The sequence below is a fragment of the Arachis hypogaea genome, chromosome 14, assembly GCF_003086295.3.
Source record: "Arachis hypogaea cultivar Tifrunner chromosome 14, arahy.Tifrunner.gnm2.J5K5, whole genome shotgun sequence".
Taxonomy (NCBI): Eukaryota; Viridiplantae; Streptophyta; class Magnoliopsida; order Fabales; family Fabaceae; genus Arachis; species Arachis hypogaea.
Window position 1 is genome coordinate 68,951,910 of NC_092049.1, and position 17,044 is coordinate 68,968,953.

The window sequence follows — 17,044 nt, forward strand, 5'->3', positions numbered from 1 at the left end:
TTTCTCTCCGCAAGTAAAGCTAAGCCCACTGCGGAAGATAACTGCTTCAGACTCAAAATCCAAAGGCCCATATCCAATACTTGAAGAACCAACTAGAAGATAAGAAGAGTAGTATATATAGGGGTAGTTTTGAATTAGAAAGAAGCTTTTTGGGGGATTGGAAATTGGGAACTACTCTCTATATAATTTACTTTCTCTGCACTTCTAGTTCTAGTTTTCATGATGTATTCTCCATCTTTGTTTTCCATTTCCAGAGCTATGAACAACTAAACCCCTTTCATTGGGTTAGGGAGCTCTGTTGTAATTTGATGGATCAATACTAATTTTCATTACTCTTCTTCTATCTTTTCTCTTGATTTTACTAGAAAGCTTCTAATCTTCATCCAATTGGGTAGTTATCTTGGAAAAGAAGTTATTCATACTTGGATCTCTTCTGAACCTTGGAAGAGGAATGAAGAGATTATGCTAGAAATGCTTTCTCATGTTAGACCAAATTGGGTTTGGTTGGGTATGGTGACTATAATCCTACCAACACTTGATTTGGGAATGCATGTGGTATAATCAGTGACCATACTTCATCTCTTCTCATGAGCAATTGACCAAGGAATTGGCTATTGATCAAGATTTGAGAGATTGAATTACCAAGGAATTGGAATTCGATCACTTAAGATTGCCAAGGAGATCAATGAATGCATTGATTGAGGAAGAGATGAAAATGAACTTGATCCGGAGAATGCAGCATCTCCTAAGCCCAATGAATCCCCATTTCTGATCTTACCCATTCTCTTTAATTTTTGTAATTTACTTTTATGAGCATCTTCCCCATTCCCATTTAAGATTTTGCAATTTACTTTCCGCCATTTACATTCAGCTCTTTATTTCCAGCAATTTACATTTTCTGCTATTTACTTTCCCGCCATTTAATTTCCTGCAACTCTCAAATCAAATTATGCTTCGCTCAACTAGAACATTCCTCTAATTAAAGTTGCTTGACCAATCAATTCCTATGGGATTCGACCTCATTCTATTGTGAGTTTTTACTTGACGACAATTCGGTATACTTGCCGAAGGAAAATTGTTGAGAGACAAGTTTCCATGCTATCAAGTTTATGGCGCCGTTGCCGGGAATTGATTTTGTATCAACAATGATTAAATTGGAGGATAACTAGATTGAGCATTTTTCTTTTGTTTGATTTAAATTTCTGTTTGAGTTAATTACTTTTAGTTTTAGTTATTTTTTTCTCCCTTTCCCCCTACTCCTTTTTCTTAGTTATTTACTATTCAGTTCACTAACCCACTAACTGTTTGATATTTTGCATCACTCACACTAACAGCAATTTTAACAAGAGTACTTTCTTCAATTATTTCCTTGCTTGTGCCTTGTTGGTTGTATGACAGGGAGAAGAAGCGGGGCTTCAACTTCCTTTGATTCTGAACCTGAGAGGACCTTTCTTAGATTAAGGAGGGAAGCAAGAGGAAAGAGAGTAGTTGGTGCTGAGGAAGAGGAGGAGTACTTTGAACCAGATATGAATGAAAACATGGAGAACCATCATGAAGAAGAGGCTCACAACCATGGCAGAGAAGGTCTAGCAAATCATGCTGGGCAAGAGAGAAGAGTTCTAGGCTCTTACATCAACCCAAACCCAGGAAACTGTGGGAGTAGCATCCAAAGGCCAACCATATATGCCAACAACTTTGAACTAAAGCCACAGCTCATCACCCTTGTTCAGAACAACTGTTCATTCGGAGGAGGTGTCCAAGAAGACCCCAATCAACATCTAACCACCTTCCTGAGGATATGTGATACTGTGAAGTCTAATGGTGTTCATCCTGACACCTATAGACTACTTCTGTTCCCTTTCTCACTTAAGGACAAGGAATCTAAATGGTTGGAATCCTTCCCAAAGGAGAGTTTAGCAACCTAGGAAGATGTGGTAAACAAATTCCTGGCAAGATTCTATCCTCCTTAACGGATCAACAGGCTGAGAGCTGAGGTGCAAACATTCAGGCAGCAGGATGGTGAGACTCTATATGAAGCATGGGAGAGGTTCAAGGACCTAACAAGAAGGTGCCCACCAGATATGTTCAATGAATGGGTGCAGCTACACATTTTCTATGAAGGCCTTTCTTATGAATCAAAGAAGGCAGTAGACCATTCAAACGGAGGATCTCTGAACAAGAAGAAGACCATTGAGGAGGCCATAGATGTCATTGAAACTGTAGCAGAGAATGACTATTTCTATGCTTCTGAAAGAGGCAACACTAGAGGAGTGATGGAACTAAACAATGTGGATGCACTGCTGGCCCAAAACAAGCTTATTACCAAGCAACTAGCCGACCTCACCAAGAAGATGGAGAGGAACCAAGTAGCAGCAATCACCACCTCATCAACAACCCAAGAGGGGGTGAATGCTGAGGCAGAGGAGGAGTAAGAACAAGCCAACTACATTGGAAACTCACCTAGGCAGACCCATGATCCATACTCCAAAACCTACAACCCTGGTTGGAGGAATCACCCAAACTTTGGGTGGAGAAATCAACAAGATCAAAGCCAAGATCAGAGATGTCACAACCACAACAACAATGTAGCTCACCAACATTCCACACAGAGATCACATCAGCACCACCATAACAACACCTCTCCACATCCATACCAAAACCAAAATGACCCAACTCACCCATCCACTCTCAACTCACCATCATCTGAAGAAAGACTCTCCAAAATTGAGACTCTGCTTGACGGCATATGCAAAGAGATTCAAGATAATAAGGTATTCAAAGAGGACGTGCGAGCTAGTATCAAGAACCAGGGGGACACCATCAAGAGGCTGGAATTTCAAGTGGGATACTTATCTGAAAAGATTCCCAAATCTACTGATAGCTTCCCAAGTGACACAGAGAAAAATCCGAGAGGTGAAGCAAAGAAAGTCAGATGGAAAGATTGCAAGATGGTTACTATAAGTAGTAAGGAGGCTGAGGAAAAGCAAAACAAGCCAGTAGAACAACTTGGAGAGACATCAGCCGAGAAACAGGAAAAGGATCACCAAGAACCCAAAATTTCACAAAAAGAGCTGACAAAAAAGGAGCTGCTGAAACTCTATGCACCTTTTTCCCAATTACTCAATGGTGCTGTAGAGAAGAGAATATACTCAAGGTTTCTTGACCTGTTTGCATCCCTCCATGTAAACATACCATTCATCAAGGCTCTCCAACAAATGCCATCATACATTAAGTATATGAAGGAGCTGCTGACCAGGAAAAGCTCACTCAAGGGAGGACAAACAATAGTGATGAATAAGGAGTGCAGTGCTCTCATTCAACCAGATTTGCCTATAAAAAGGAAGGACCCCGGGAGTTTTCACATCCCCTGTGCCATAGGAAAAACAATGTTTGATAAAGCACTCTGCGATTTGGAAGCAAGCATCAACTTAATGCCTTTATCCCTTATGAAAAGGCTGCAGATCAATGAGATAATACCCACAGATGTAATTATCAGGCTAGCTGACAAAACTCAAAAACAAGCAGTAGGAGTGGTTGAAAATGTGCTGGTGAAGGTGGGAAAATACTTCCTTCCCACAGACTTTGTCATCTTGGACATGGAAGAAAGTCACACTCACCCAATCATATTGGGAAGACCGTTCTTAGCTACAGCCAGAGCACTTATAGATGTAGAGTGAGGGGAGCTAATTTTGAGGATCCATGATGAACAACTCAGCTTCAATGTCTTCAAACTCTCACAAGAAACAGATCATAATGAGATACTGAGGGAGGAGGCAAGGACTGAAGCACAACCAACACTTTTGGGAAACCACTTGGTTGAAGAACAAGGCAATCAGCAGCTGTCACAGCTCAAGGAAAATAAGAAGGAACCTAAACCACCAGAGTCATATGAGACCAGTAACAAAATTCCCTTAGAAGAGGAGGTCACAAAGAGCAAGGCAACATCAAAAGGGACAAAGAAGAAGGCACCAAGTAGGTGGAGGAACAAGAAGATCCCTACAGAGGACTTTTCTCCGGGGGACAAAGTGATCTCAGCCTACTTCCCAGATATTCCACCTCATCTCCCCACTATCCTATCTCAGTTACCTAAGGTCTTCACCATCAACAGAGTTCTTTTCTTAGAACATGTAGAGATCCTTGATGAAGCCAATGGATATAGGTCTACTGCAAGAGGGGAAGATCTGAAGCATTACCAACCACCATGACAAAGGCAAAACGTCAAGCTAGTGACGCTAAAGAAGCGCTTCATGGAAGGCAACCCATGTTTTACATGCTTTTAAAAGTAGTTAATAATGCAAGGTTCAAGGATTTCAAATCAACTTGACATGGACTTGAATGAATCCTTGTGTGCAACATATAGTGAAGAACAAGTTTGGTGTTCAAGGCACACTAAGAGAACATCAATGTAACCCATATCATGTCACTCTTAGGGGCCTTGAACAAATCTTTTACACCACACAGCACCAAACTAAGTTTGGTGTTGCCAATGTTGCACACATGGATGTTGAGTTAGTCAGTTGGTTTGTTCTAATGAATGGCACTTATTTAGTTAAAACAAAAATTTTTTAAAAAATAGTTATTCTTTTTTTTTGCCGCCACTTTCCACATATATTTTTTTTTATCACAATTCTTTTATTTTATAGGAGAGAAGAAAAGGGTATTGAAGTGGATTGAGTGGACAATTAAATGAGGAAGGTTCGGCCACTTCATGAAGGAGGGGTACACACTTGTCTTCAAGGGGAATACATTGGAAAATGTGGCCATGCAATATTGGAAGAAGGATACTCTTGGAGACCGAACAAATTCCCTTCATAAAGTTGATGATCCTTGTCCTCTTTACATGATAAACCCCATCCGTCCATAACACAACAACTCCATCAATCTACACCTTCCATTCACTCACCACCTTTCTATATAAGTAATCCGTATTCAGTACCCTACCTTCACATTCCACTCCCACTCTTCACACCTCTCCCTTTTCAGAACCAAGCACTTCCTACCCCACTAAAAACACTCTCACCAACTCCCTTCATTGCACCAAATCCTAATCAACCGAAGCCCATTCTCCACACCCTTTCTTTTCAAAAGTCACTCATGGCATCATCAAGCTCTAAAAGAAGAAAGGGAAAGGAGCCTATGAAGCAACGTTCTTTTGATGAAAAGAAGTTCAGAACTTCTTATCATGCATTACAGTACGGATGGATGGTTGATAAGGAGATCGTCTATGAGCTGTGCTTTCAAGTCAGAAAAACTGAGTGTCCCAAAATCACAAAGAAGGTGGAAAAGAGAAGATGGGAGCTCCTCAGTGATCCGGTCGCTAGGGTAAATGCAAATCTTGTAAGAGAATTTTATACAAATGCTGTTCGTTATGATAAGGAAGATGAGTCTTATACAAGTTTCGTAAGAGGAAAGACCGTGGATTTCAGTCCCATGAGTATCATGAGAGCATTAAAGTTGCGGTCTATACCGTTTGAGGAAGAGAGCTATCATTTAAGAATTGATAACAGCCCAAATTATGACCAGATTGTGCGAGATATATGTGTACCAGGTGCTGACTGGGTGCGAGATTCTGAAAGGAAACCCAAGTTCATTAAGAGAGGGGACCTCACTCTTGAAGCAAAGGGGTGGTTCAAAATTGTAAGGAGATCCATCCTCCCCGTAGGGAACAACTCAGAGGTGAATCTTAAAAGAGCCACAATGGTACACTGTATACTCAAAGGAGGAGAGATCAAGATTCATGAACTCATAGCCCAAGGCATTAGGAAGAGGGCAGAAAATAGCGATGCTAGAGGAAAGTTAGGCTACCCCAGCACTATTTTCCGACTCTGCGACAAGGCTGGGGTGGTGTTTGAAGATGAAGACCCCGAGTGGATCAAAGAGGGCATTCCCATTACAGTCCAAAGGATGAATGCTGTTGCATCCCCCTACCTCAACGGAAGCCAAGAAAGAGGCCAGCCCATCAAGTAGTAGAAGGACAAGACCTAGAAGAGCAAGCCCCAGCCACCTTGAACATGCACCAATTACAAGAAGCCATTGATGGCTTATCTAGGCAATATTGGGAAAATTAAGAGGCACAGAAGGAGCTCCAGCTACAAATGATGAACCGTCAAGAAGAATCATTTTCTAGATGGACGAATCAACAAGGAGAGTAGGAGAAGCAAATGATGTAGCAGCAATTGGAACAAGGAAAACAATGGGGTGAATCTTTCCACAGGATAGAACAAAGGCAAATTGAACAACAAGAATCTATCCAGAAGCTAATCAACATCCAAGCACATCAAGGTGCACATATACATGAGATGCATCGAAAACAAATAGAACAAGCAGAACTCTTTGACGAGCACAGGGCATTCTCTGATGGGGCTTACATGAGTGAAAGTGGAAATCATGTAAACATGCTAGCAAGGCTTGGATACTTAGTTGGATAGCTACCTAATGTACATCCGGGAATCACAAAATATGACGAAGTGAAGGATGAGTTAGCACGAGAAGAAAGAGTAAGGGTGGAGAAGAGTCATGAATCGGTAAAGAAGGCACTTGAAGACTAGAAAAGAGCCAGACTAGCACGGATGCAAGGAAGCACAAGTAGACACAAAGAGGACAAGCAAGAGGAAGAGCATGGGCAACCCCATGAGTAAAAGGTGGTGGAGTTCCCTCTTTGTTCCATCTTGTTCAAGCTTTAAATAAGGAAAATCATATATGAAATAGAACATGTTCCATGGTAGTTTAGAAATTTTCAATTCTGTCTTTAAGTTTTTCATTGCCTAGGTCTATGATTACTAGTCATGTTGCCTGTTTTCAATTCCATCCTGCTTATTGTGTTGCTTGTCTCCCTTTGAATCAAATAAAAAGAGAATGATTGTTATCAAAGACCAGAGTGGAGTTCATATTGTGGGGTAAGTTCCTTGGTGTGTGAGGAGGTCATAAGTTAGCTAAGTTGATTCACCAACAAGGGTGGGAAGACAACTATCTGTCCTGAATCATATGTTTGAAACACACCCCATGAGACTAGATAAATAACAAGATCCTAATAAGAAAAAGGGGAAAAGAACAATAAGAGTTGAAAAAGAAAGAAAAGTTAATAAAGAATAAGGCTAGGCACCAAGGGTTTGAAACTTGAGAGATGTGTCTGTGGTGCTCCTGTACCAAGGATCTGCTTGGATGAATAAGTTCTTAGGAGTGCTTCATCACTTGGTAACTTGGGTTAACTAACCCAGGATTATCAACTGAAAATCCACTATCAAGAGCAACCTTGCTACAGAACATTTAGTAACCCAAAGAGGTGTTGGACACTAAGGTCTCAAGAAAGGAAATAACAAACCATGTGCCTGTGGTGTATATGTATGGGGGAAAGAGACTTGAGGGAGTAAGTCCTTAGGGGTGTCTTAAAACCTAGCACCTTGAACCAACTGGTTCGGGAGTGCTGGCTAAAAGCTTATCTTAAAGAGTCGCCCCCTCACAGAGCACTTAGCCTAAGAACACAAATAAGCCCTGAAAAACAATAAAAGGATCAGTGAATAAGAGTCTCATAGGGTGCAATCAAGTGAGTATTCCAGGACATGATAAATGTCTGAAAGCCAGTGAAGGAATGAACCTAAGTTGCTATGCATGAAACCACCATAAAACCAAGGATATGACCTCCACAATAATGACTCATTCCTCTTGGCATTCCATTCATCATTCTCTTGTTCCAGTACTTGCTTAGGGACAAGCAAGCTTTAAGTTTGGTGTTATGATGCCAGGGCATTTTGGCCAGTTTCACTGACCTTTTCCTTACTGTTTTAGGGTAGTTTCATGTATTTTCTTAGGAAATAAGCAAGTTTTGGGTAGAATTGCATTCACACCATGATTCAAGCAAACATTGTGAATTTTAAATGATTTCATGAGAATTATGCATGAATTAGATGACAAATTGGATGATGCATGTCTCATGATGTGGATTAGAACTTTGATGCACTGTATTGCTTGATTTCAGGACAAAGGAAGCAGGAAAGAGCCACGTTAGTCTAACTAACGTGACCACCAACGTGGAATGGGAGCTAGCTTGCAACGTTAATGAGAAATGTAATTGCCAATAACGTCCTCGAAGCGATCATAGTCCACGTTAAGAGTCACGTTAACTAAGTTAACGTGAACTCTAATGTGGAAGAAAGAAAGTGGAGCCAACGTTAGTGACACTTACCTTTGTCACTAACGTTGGGCCAAGCTCATAAGTGGCCACGTTAAGAGCCATGTTAACTCAGTTAACGTGGACTCTAACGTTGGGAAGCAAAAGAGAAGCCAACGTTAGTGACACTCACCTTTGTCACTAACGTTGGCCAAGCCACAATGAGCCACGTTAACTCCCACGTTAACTTAGTTAACGTGGAAGCTAACGTGGAGAAAGCATGTGATCGCCAACGTTAGTGACACTTACCTTTGTCACTAACGTTGGGGTGAACCCACACAAGCCACTATGAGCAATGTTAACTCCTACGTTAACTTAGTTAACGTGGAAGCTAACGTGGATAAGAGAGATGATGAGCCAACGTTAGTGACACTCACCTTTGTCACTAACGTTGGAGATGGCTAGCATTACTACGTTAGAAGCCACGTTAACCTAGTTAACGTGGACTCTAACGTGGGAAGTAGGGGCACATTGGAACGTTAGTGACAAAGATAAGTGTCACTAACGTTCTCGAAGGATTGGCAAGCTTACGTTAAGAGCCACGTTAACTAAGTTAACGTGGACTCTAACGTAGGGGGAAAGGAAGTCTCTCAACATTATTGGAAAAGGTGAGTCCCAATAACGTGTACAAAGGATCAAGAGGCAACGTTAGTGGTCACGTTGGTGCCACTAACGTTGAAGTTAACGTGGATTATCCTTGGGTGAGGAACGTTAGTGAAAAAGGTGATTGCCACTAACGTTCTCGAACCCACACTCTCACTTAACATGGGGATATGCTAATCAAGATAATTCCATGGGATACTGCCCAACACCACAAAATGATTCACGTCATTATACTAATGGTGGATGGGAGCATCAACAAGGAATGACAGAGTATGAACACCTCCCAGAGCCACAAAATGACTCATATTACTATAACAACTACTCATATTGCGACTGGAAGGGTCAAAACCAAAGAGATCTTAATGATCCATATTTTGTTCATCAAGAGACATCATCTCTGGAGTATGCTTTCAATAAATTCTTGCAAGATTGTCCCCAATGCCATAAGATGATCCATACTGTGATGAATACCACAATTCTTCAAGTTGTGATTGGGAGGATCAAAATCAGAGAGTACTAAATATGTCATACTCCATTAATCAAGAGCCATCATCGGTTGAGCAATCCTTCAACTCATTTATGCTAAATTGTCCAACCTCACCTCCCAGTTTCTCATTTGAAAATTCTTCATCACTTGATTATGCCTCAACACAAAGTTTCCTCCAAGATCTATACAACTCATCTCACCAACCACAAGATTCATTTTACTACACAGAAGACTCATTCCAACATTCACAAAATTTATTCCACAACTCACAAGACTCATTCCATACCCCTCAAAACAACTTCACCATAACACCCACCTATCTACAAAATTTCTCTCAACCGTCATCTTTTGAGCTAGTAGTTGAGGATCCCCTTCAAAAGTCCAGAAAATTATTGGAAAGCCAAGAACAATCCTGGAGAGAACAAGAAATTCTCTTCCAAAAGATGGATGAGCACTTGGAGAAAATAAAGAAACACTCAGAACTACTAAACAAGGAAGATAAAGATCAATCTGTGGGTGTAAAGGAGGAAGTGGAAGAGCAAGAAGAAAAGGCCCCTATATCAAGTGAAATTTCAATGAATATAGAGGTGGTGGAGGCATATGAGCCAAGAATTTCATATCCACAGAGGCTAATTGAGGTGACAAAGGAAGATGAAAGCTCACAATCCACACAAGAGCTCGAGTCTGTAATTGCAAAATATGAAGAGGAGATGAAGAAAGCTTGGAAAAATCAAGAAAACCTCTTCATAAAAGTGCTGTTAAACCAGATGATGAGTGCAAAGGAGGAAGAGGAAGAACAAGAAAAAGAGAGTCCACCCTCAACTGAAACAAAGAATTGCATATAAGATGGGCTCATTGAACCACCAATTCAAGAGGCTTTTGATGAAGAAAACACTCCAACCAACACACAACCACCAAGTCTTGACATCCAAGAAGTGATGGCAAATAACAAGAGCACCGAGAAGAGGATTGTGACCAAGATACCAAGGACAACATTCAAGAAAAGGTCAACTGTAAATAATCCTACCCCTGATCCAGCAAGCAAGTTCAATCCAGCAAATAACAACAGGAAACTTGCTGAGGAGAGACCAAAACAGGGGACAATAGCTGAATCTTCTCCCCGCTTGAGGTCATTCCTCTTAACAAACTGGAAGAAGAGGAAGAAAGTGAAGAATAACATGTCAAGATAATGACACTAAAGGAGTACTTGTTGGGAGGCAACCCAACCGTAGGTAACGTTTCATTTCTCTGCTTTGTTTATTTTCTTTCCTTGCTTTGTTTAATTTGAATAAATTGGCATATGATTACATTCGAATTTTGGTGTTGCCATGCAACAGTCTGCTTTCAATATTTCTGGATGATTACATCATTTCTAAATTGAAAGTGTCACACTAAGTTTCTAAGTTTGGTGTGCCACTTAATTTTCTATTGCAATAAATCCAGCAACACCAATTGTCTGCATAATCATAATGCCTTTACAGTATTATCTTTCTTTTGGTTTGACTTTTTTTATTATTCTCTTTGTTTTAGTCATTTCTTTGTTTTTAATGCTTTCATTTATTTTGCTCCTTAATTGTTCTTATTAATACCTCACCAAGAAATCCTTATTCATGACAGATTCTTCGCTTGGTGTTTGTATTTAACATATAACAGTTCCCTTTGTTTAGTTTTAGTTCAAATAAATTGACATATGGTTGCATTCTAAGTTTGGTGTTGCTATGCAACAAAATTTGTTTACAATCTATACTGGATACTTGCATCAATTCCAAGTGAAAATGTCACACTAAGTTTGGTGTGCCACTTATTCTTTATGTTTGCAATCACAATGTCTATGTTTCCTGTGCCTTCACTGTTATTTTTCATTTTGCTTGCCTAAACACATGTACTACCAACATTTTACTGTGTAAGACACTCATGATCCATCATAAACCCCATCACCACTGTACCAATTGTTGCTTGAGGATGAGCAAACACTCTAAGTTTGTATGGGAAGGGGAAGAATGGGAGGAAAAGGACAACAATAGTGAAGATGAACTACAAGGTGGTAACGTTTCTTTTCCCTCCTACTTAATTCTAGCACTGTAAATTGCATGATTGTCTTTATCTTCTCTGTATGCATGTGTGTTGTGAATAAGCATAGTTTAATTACTAAATTGTAACATCTTGCTGTGACATTATGACTACCTTCTTGAATTTTGTGAGTTCAAAAGTAATAAAGCATCATGATCATAAACAAACAAGGTCATTAAAGAAGAATTAAGCTTGAGCATACAAGAATTGGAAGGCTAGTATGATTAATTATTGCTCAATTGTATTAGATTTTATTTAATTGAAGTTTTCATCTAGGACATTTTATGAAATTTTTGAAATCATGAAAACCTTGAAAAAGCAATTGCAAATTAAGGCAACAAAAGCAAAAGGGAAAGAATTAGAAAGCTGAAGGCTCTGAGTACCAATGACAACTCATTTGTTAAGTACTTGTGGTGTTTATGTATCGGGCAAAAAGCTTGAAAATAAAACACGTAGAGTTAAGGCTAGGCTCAAGTGCAAAAGCACTCCCTCAAAGCTCAAGGATCTGAGCATCAATGATTAGAGAGTCAAGAAAAGAAACAAATGAGCTTAATGAAGTCCTCTAATTAAATGCTTGTGGTGCTTATGTATCAAGTGGTAATACTTGAAAACAAAGCATTTAGAATCGTAGCTTTGTTATCAACTCATGGGGCAAAACACCCAAAAGGAGAAGCTAATAAGAAAATCAAAAGCTTGTTTCAAGGAAGAAATATATAAGGAAAAGATTTCATAAAATGAGCTAGATAGAAGCATCAATCATTTATATTTCCTTTGTGATTGTAGCATGCAAAGAAAACTAGCCAACCATGAACATTGAGTTGCTATTCTTCTTACCTTGGATTGTTAATCTTTATTGCATGATTCTTTTCTTCCTTGGGGACAAGCAATGTTTAAGTTTGGTGTTGTGATGACATGTCATCATGTCATGTTTTTCTATACTTTTTCATACAAGAAAGTGATGATTAGTGCTTAAATATTGAATGCTTTTGTGCTTAAATGGTATATTTCTTTGATCTTTTGATTTTATAAACTTTGCAAGAAATATGAAGAAAAAGAAGCAAAAAAGCACAAAATAAGCTAAAAAGGAAAAAGAGGAATTCTGGGGCACATTTTGGAGTTTTAGCATGCTTTAGAGCCTTAGGCCACGCTTTTAAAAGCGTGGCCCATGATTTAAAAAGGGAGGGCGCTCTTAGTGCGAAAACGCACGCGTAAAAGATGCTTACGCGTCGGGCAAGGTCTTTTGAAGACCCACGCGTACGCGTGCATGACGCGAACGCGTGGATATGATCAGCGCTCATTTTCAAAGAGAACGCTACGTTCACTAAGTGAGCATTTTCGGGCATATTCGAACAGGGAGGCAAAGTTTTGCAATCGATGCGCACGCGTGCTTGACGCGCACGCGTCGATGGAGAACCTGGGATGAAACAGGCGCATGTGTGGTTGGCGCTGAAGCATGGAATTGAGATTTTGCTACCAACGCGCACGCGTGGGGCAGCATTCATTAAGCAAACGTAGCTTTCATTAAGAGATCGCTGCAAGGGACGCGCACGCGTACATGACACGCACGCGTCGATAGGAAAAAGTACAAAAGCACGCGCGAGCGTGAGGGACACGTACGCATGGATGAATGAACGCTGTGCTCAATTTGAAAACACTCCATTCTCCTGGAAGTGCAACTCTAGCTAAGTTTATTTGATTCAAAGCCCATTGAAGCTCCATGCAAGCAAAGCCCATTGAACATCACTCAAAGGCACAAGACACACACTTAGAATAGGAATTTTATTTGAGTTGTAATTTGTTTTCAATTTCAATTTCATTTGTAATTTAGGAATGCCTATAAAAAGGCTTTAGTTTTGTTAGGAAAAGAGGAACGCACAGTAGGAGTAGGAGTAGAATAGAAGGCTCAGGCTGGAGAATTAGAGACTCCAGATAGCTTAGCATAGTTTGATACACTTTTAATTTTTATGCACTTTCTACATTTCAGTATTGAATTCAAATTTGGCTTATGCAATTTTAGTTTATGATAATTCTCTTCTGCAAATTTACTTTCTGCAACTTTACATTTGAGTCTGCTGTGATCTAAATTTACTTTTCATGCAATTTAAATCTTCTACAATTGTTCAGAGTTCTGATTTACTGCTTTCCTTAATTTCCCTGCACCCAATTCCCTTTACATTTAATGCAATTTACATTTCTTGCTTTTTAATCTTTTGTCCATTTACATTCTACACTTTAAATTCATTGGAATTTACTTTCTGCTAGTTCAATTTCACCAAATTCACTATTGTCAGCTTGACTAGACTGATCACTCACTAAAGTTGCTTGATCCATCAATCCCTGTGGGATCGACCTCACTCATGTGAGTTATTACTACTTGATGCGACCCGGTACACTTGCCGGTGAGTTTGTGTGGAATCGTTTTTCCCTCATACAGTTTTTGGCGCCGTTGCCGTGGATTGATTTAGATCAACAATGATTATGTGGGTGAGAAGTCTAGATTAAGCATTTTCTTTGTTTTTGTTCTTTTAATTTTCTGTTTTAGGCTGACACCAAGGTGTTTGAGTTATTGCCTCACTAAGAAATTCTCATCTGTGACATGAATTTCGATTTTCATTGGTGATTGTATTTTACAAAATTCAAATGGAGTTCAACTCATCTTGTGATCAAACAAATTTTATGGGATATTGCCCACCATCACCAAATGACTATTCTAATGGTGGCTGGGAATATCACAAAGAAATCACAGATTCTGAGCAATCCAATTAATGAAGATATGCTTCAGAGCCACAAGATTAGCAAGACAATTATATGGGATATTGCCCACCACCACAAAATGATTCAAGTCATTATCCTAATGATGGCTAAGAATATCACCAAGGAATGAAAGATTATGAGCAATCCAACCAGTGGGGATATGCTAATCAAGATAATTCCATGGGATACTACCCAACACCACAAAATGATTCATATCATTATACTAATGGTAGATTGGAGCATCAACAAGGAATGACAGAGTATGAACACCTCCCAGAGCCACAAAATGACTCATATTGCTATAACAACTACTCATATTGTGACTGGGAGGGTCAAAACCAAAGAGATCTTAATGATCCATATTTTGATCATTAAGAGACATCATCACTGGAGTGTGCTTTCAATAAATTCTTACAAGATTGTCCCCCAATGCCACAAGATGATCCATACTGTGATGAATTCCACAATTCTTCAAGTTGTGATTGGGAGGATCAAAATCAGAGAGCACTCAATGTGTCATAATTCATTAATCAAGAGCCATCATCGCTTGAGCAATCCTTCAACTCATTTATGATAAATTGTCCAACCTCACCTCCCAGTTCCTCATTTGAAAACTCTTCATCACTTGATTATGCCTCAACACAAAGTTTCCTCCAAGATCCATACAACTCATCTCACCAACCACAAGATTCATTTCACTACACAGAATACTCATTCCAACATTCACAAAATTCATTCCACAACTCACAAGACTCATTCCATACCCCTCAAAACAACTTCACCATAACACCCACCTATCCACAAAATTTCTCTCGACCCTCATCTTATGAGCTAGTAGTTGAAGATCCCCTTAAAAAGTCCAAAGAATTATTGGAAAGGCAAGAACAATCCTGGAGAGAACAAGAAATTCTCTTCCAAAAGATGGATGAGCACTTGGAGAAAATAAGGAAACACTCAGAATTATTAAGCAAGGAAGATGAAGATCAATCTGTGGGTGTAAAGGAGGAAGTGGAAGAGCAAGAAGAAGAGGCCCCTGTATCAAGTGAAATTTCAATGAATAAAGAGGTGGTGGAGGCATATGAGCCAAGGATTTCATATCCACAGAGGCTAATTGAGGTGACAAAGGAAGATGAAAGCTCACAACCCACACAAGAGCTCGAGTCTGTAATTGCAAAATATGAAGAGGAGATGAAGAAAGCTTGGGAAAATCAAGAAAACCCCTTCATAAAAGTGCTGTTAAACCAGATGATGAGTGCAAAGGAGGAAGTGGAAGAACAAGAAAAGAGAGTCCACCCTCAATTGAAACAAAGAATTGCGTACAAGATGGGCTCATTGAACCATCAATTCAAGAGGTTTTTGATGAAAAAAACACTACAACCAACATACAACCACCAAGTCTTGACATCCAAGAAGTGAAGGCAAATAACAAGAGCACCGAGAAGAGGATTGTGACCAAGATACCAAGGACAACATTCAAGAAAAGGTCAACTGCAAACAATCCTACCCCTGATCCAGCAAGCAAGTTCAAGACAAAGCACGCGCGAGCGTGAGGGACGCGTACGCGTGGATGAATGAACGCTGTGCTCAATTTGAAATGCTCTGTTCTCCTGGAAGTGCAACTCTGGCTAAATTTATCTGATTCAAAGCCCATTGAAGCTCCAAAGCAAGGAAAGCCCATTGGACATCACTCAAAGGCACAAGACACACACTTTGAATAGGAATTTCATTTGAGTTGTAATTTGTTTTCAATTTCAATTTCATTTGTAATTTAGGAATGCCTATAAAAAGGCTTTAGTTCTGTTAGGAAAAGCGGAACGCACAGTAGGAGTAAGAGTAGAATAGAAGGCTCAGGCTAGAGGATTAGAGACTCCGGATCTCCCTTGGAGGATTAGAGACTCTAGAGAGCTTAGCATAGCTTGATACACTTTTAATTTTTCTGCACTTTCTACATTTCAGTATTGAATTCAAATTTGGCTTATGCAATTTTAGTTTCTGATAATTCTCTTCTGCAAATTTACTTTTTGCAACTTTACATTTGAGTCTGTTCTGATATTAATTTACTTTTCACGCAATTTAAATCTTCTGCAATTATTCTGAGTTCTGATTTACTGCTTTCTTTAATTTTCCTGTACCCAATTCCCTTTACGTTTGATGCAATTTACTTTTCTTGCTCTTTAAGCTTCTGCCCATTTACATTCTACACTTTAAATTCATTACAATTTTCTGCTAGTTCATTTTCACCTAATTCACTACTGTCAGCTTGACTAGACTGATCACTCACTAAAGTTGCTTGATCCATCAATCCCTGTGGGATCGACCTCACTCCTGTGAGTTATTACTACTTGATGTGACCCGGTACACTTGCCGATGAGTTTGTGTGGAATCGTTTTTCCCTTATCAGACATCAAGTGGCACGCCCAAGTATTTGGGTCTTCAACCTCTTCTCTGGAAACTTGAACGGGCGTGCCACACCTTGATCTTAACGTGGCTCCTTTAAGCTTACCGTGCCACGCCTGGGTCTTCAAGTGGCACGCCCAAGTGATGGGTTAGAGCTGGCGTGCCATGCCTTCGATACCAAGTGGCACGCCCAAGTGGTTGTCCCTTCTGGATTGATGAACTGGCGTGCCACGCCCAATGGTTCAAGTGGCATAGTGTGTGATGGACTTGGCATGCCATGCCCCTTTTGTGGCCTTCAACATTGCTCTCTGAAAAATGATACTGGCATGCCACGCCCAGCAGGTGGTGTGCCACGCCCTTGTTAAAAGCTTTTAGGATCCTTTCTGGAAATTATTACTGGCGTGCCACGCCCAGCTCTTGGCATGCCACGCCCACATACTTCTATGGCGTTTGTTCCAAGTGGCATGCTAGTTTCACACGCCCAGCTTAATTTTGTTGTTTTCTTACCTTTTTGTTGCTCTTTTCACCTGAAATTCAGCACAAACCCATTTCAAAGCAATGTAACA

The 17,044-nt window shown here is 39.9% G+C and overlaps 1 non-coding gene across 1 annotated transcript; it reads right to left on the minus strand.

Annotated features, from left to right (window-relative positions):
* Positions 1-1,979: 1,979 nt before the first annotated feature.
* On the minus strand, positions 1,980-2,086 carry LOC112745642 (small nucleolar RNA R71). Its single transcript, XR_003173559.1, has one exon. It is a non-coding gene; the product is annotated as a small nucleolar RNA R71 (small nucleolar RNA).
* Between the last annotated feature and the right edge of the window lie 14,958 nt (positions 2,087-17,044).